Source organism: Belonocnema kinseyi, chromosome 1 (genome assembly GCF_010883055.1).
Source record: "Belonocnema kinseyi isolate 2016_QV_RU_SX_M_011 chromosome 1, B_treatae_v1, whole genome shotgun sequence".
NCBI classification, from domain to species: domain Eukaryota; kingdom Metazoa; phylum Arthropoda; class Insecta; order Hymenoptera; family Cynipidae; genus Belonocnema; species Belonocnema kinseyi.
The window spans coordinates 18,533,443-18,537,601 of NC_046657.1; positions in this window are offsets into that span (position 1 = coordinate 18,533,443).

Sequence of the window (4,159 nt, forward strand, 5' to 3'; positions counted from 1 at the left end):
ATGTTTGATTACCGCTCTGAACTCGTTTTTTTCCATTTTTCTTAACGAACAATTTTTTTTTCAATTGGTTATAAAAACACATAAACTCAGAAGATGTGGACTATTACTGCACCATATATCTAGTCGGGAGTGGTGCTGACTGAAAACAGATGATTTGTAGCGATTCGCGCGCCATCTGTTGGTCATTCTAAGGACTTATTGAACTACCCTCATAATTGGAAGAATGGCATGCATGTAAGTTCGGCCAAAACTAAAAAAAAAATAAAAATCCTAAAAAACAAATATTTTGTGAATGAAAAAAAATGAAATTTTCCGTGACTTATTCTTCCATGCCACTATGGATTCTGGTAGGAAATATTATTTTAAGCTGAAAGAAAAAATGGCATGCATGCTCCTTTAGCTTAACATCAAAAAATTGTGGAAATTAAGGAAAAAAACTGCCAACTACATTTAAATCCAGTAAGAAATTAAAAACATAAAAGACTGTTTTCAGTGTAAAAATTGAATTTTTTTTACTTTTGGCTTTTGAGAAACATAAGATTTGAACGTATTGAACAGATATTACGCAGACATTTTTCAAGAACTTTGAAGCACATTTCTTCACAAGTATGCAATTACTTTTCATAGTAAGTCTGAAATAGTAATTTCGACAAAAAATAGTGAAATAAGCCTTTTTGAGCCCTAAAAGTCCTGAATGAATCGACAACTTGTAGCCTCCTAAAGTTTCTAAAGACCTTTTAAATTAGCCGTGCGATTTTTGAGTCCATGAAGCTGCTAAAACGTTATGAGTGCACATGTAAATACTCACATACAACATACACACACACTTTTTCTATATAACAATATATCGAAATCTGAAATTTAGAAACATACTTCAAAATAAAAAATTGCTGATCCTCCAAAGTACACAAAAATCAACGTTCAATCGAGTTGCAACAAATTTGAGCCACACAGATTCATTATGAGAATCTAGGGGAAAAGCATCATTTAGACAATGTTTTTCTCATCCAGAGTAAGGTGAAGTGTCGGCTACAAACTGTCAGTCACCTCTCAAATTGATTTAGTCGGGCGTTATTTAGTTGAAATAGATGTTGATAAGCAGTTTGACAATAATGACCTAACTTTTTATTTCCTCCCATTTAACAGTGACTAGTAGTATCTTGAAATAAAAATTGTGCTTGGTGTATAGTATAATTTCCAAATCTTAAGTTAGTCAAAACCGACATGACATTCAAACCACCAAAGCCGGAATGTAAAAACTAAATCGTACCCGTCTGCATCTAAATTGATTCCTGTTCGTTCGAAGAAATTTTCTCTAGATTTTCTGTATTCAACAAAGTGAAGAAATAGACGGTCATGACTAATCTAGCATTTGGAAGTTGCATTAGGAAGTTATCATTTTATTTTAAATGACTAGTGTACGCACTGTTAAATGAAATAAAGTTGAAAATTATGTAAATATTATTTTAATTAGTTTCCTTATTAACAATTATTTATTCTAATATCGCAAAGCGAATAGTTGCTTTGATAGGTGTTCAGGTGGCAGACAGCGCAGTTCAGCACTCTACAACTCTCGGCATGACCCAAAATTTCTATATTCCAGTCAACGAAGCCGTGAAATGACATTTCTTAGGCTGCATCAGAAATGGATGCATTTTTGTATACACCCTATTTTTGGGGTGCGAAATCCGAATCTGAAATTAATTTTCCGTTAAAATGTTTTTCTCTCGCGGAAAATCGATTTTCTAAAGTTTTCCGCTTTTTTCGCAGAAACTATTGATCGTACCGAAAAAATAATGCGACCATGTTGTCGAGGAGGTCATTTCACATAAATGAGGATTGTCAAATAGATTTTGATAAGCGTAAAATCTTGAGAAACAAGCGATTTTTTGGAACAACGATATATACAGGGTGGACACGCTGGGGCTTACATACATGGCGAGTTGAATGCTACCCGAATTGCACAACAGCAGAGGAGAAGCCATTATACAGGGGTATTTTCATATTTCGCGCCTTGAAAGTTTCATTCGGATCGGCCATCCGGTCAAGTCCGTGCATCTTCGGATCAATATAGGTTATGTTATATAGTAATTACAAATAATAAAAGTGTTTAATTAATAATGAAGTGAGACATGGGAACTGAGAAGTAAACGTCATTTTTTTCTGTGCCAATAACATTATAGAATGGCTGCTAAGTGACAAATACCATAAAATAGTAATAATATTCTGTGCTTCCAGTGGGCGAAGAGTGAATGGTGTTTAACGCTTATTTTTACTGCATAACAAAAGGTATGTTATGAATAGACAGGATATGTTTCAAATAAAGTCAATGAAATATTACATGCGTAAACTTTAAATTAACACTGCCTACATTTACTGACAGCGATTAGGGCAAACAGGTGAATCTGAATATAACCGTTTGAAGTTTCGAGCGCAACCATGGAAACTATCATAAACTTGATCCGAAGATGCACGGACTTGGCCGATCCGAATGCAACTTTAAATGCGCGAAATACGAAAATACCCCTGTATAATGGCTTCTACCCTGCTGTTGTGCAATTCGGGTAGCATTCAACTCGCCATGTACGAAAGCCCCAGCGTGTCCACCCTGTATATAGATATAGTGCGCGTGCTACTATCGCCGACTATCTCTCTCACTCTGCAGTTCTTCGCCGAGTGCGAGCGCCGTGCATGCGTAAGAGCTCGCGAGCATCACTCGACGATAGTAGCGCGCGCACTATATCTATATATCTATATATATATCGCTGTTTAAAAAAATCGCTTGTTTCTCGAGATTTTACGCTTATCAAAATCGATTTGACAATCGTTATTTATGTAAAATGACGTCCTCGACCCGGTAATAAGCATACAATAGAGAAAAATGAATATTTTCAGATTTCAGCGCAAAATTGAAGATTATTCTATTATTTTGAATGCGCGATTTTTCCACCTGTCTAAAATGTCACAATAAGAATAAGATACCTCCTAAACTTATTCACTTCTATTTCCATAGCCACCGCTACACAGTTTTCTATTCTGCCAAAGAGAACGTCTTTTCAATATATTTAATTCCTTCTAATTGTACTATAACGCACCTCACAGAGATATTTTTTATTCCTCAAAAGTGGTTATATTTTGATTTGATTTAACTCTTTCTAATAAGTTTACAAAATATGTGTAATAAGTTGTTTTAATTCCTTCATGCAGAATGTAAATTCTGATATTTTAATTATCACCAATTCAACTCTCCCTCACTAAAGTTAAAATGATTTAAATTTACGCATTTGAATAGATTTCTTTGTTGCATTTTTTAAGACGGGGATGTTTAGACGGAGGAAAAATCGCGTATTTATAGGAATACAAATTACTGTTTTTTCTGAATTCAACGCTTGTTACCGAGGACAACCTGTCTTAGTACCACTGAATGGACATCCTCACTGCCGCCTGGATCTCCTTGATTTCAAATGAATGGGTTATGAGGTTATACTGTTAAAAATAATATTAAATTTAATATATCCATGTGTATTAAAATTTATATATAAAGCATATAAAATCGCCATTAAAGGCGACTATATTAAATTTTATATACATTCATGTTAATCACTTACATGAAAAATAAGATAATTCCATTTTTCACAAATCCAAAATAAGTTTAGCAGTAATTTTAAAGTGCAAATAATAAAACATGATACCTTCCTCCTATTAATCAGAAATAAAATTGGATTTCAAGTCGAAAGGTTGAACTAAGCAAATAAATAACAGACCTAACCTACAACTAATTGTCTTCGCCTTAAATTTTGACCATTCAGAGCGAAATTAGGAAAGTTTTACCCGTACATTGCACTTTCATCATAAATGACAATGCAGTAAACGAATTCTAGATTATTAATTTAATTGAGAATATTTGACAAGATTTAAAGAAATTAAAGCACGTTTAGTTTTTACGCACATTGATATACCGACCTGTATATTAATTTTAATACATACAGGATGTATATTAAATTCACTGCACCACTGCAGTGATCGCAGATCTGAAACGAGATGCGGTCCAATGCTATGACAGGGCTATGTCCGTGTGAATATAGTAGGAGACACTGTAAATGACTGAGTTGCGCGCGCAACCCATTTCTCCTCTTCTGAATTTGAAAACTCGAAGATG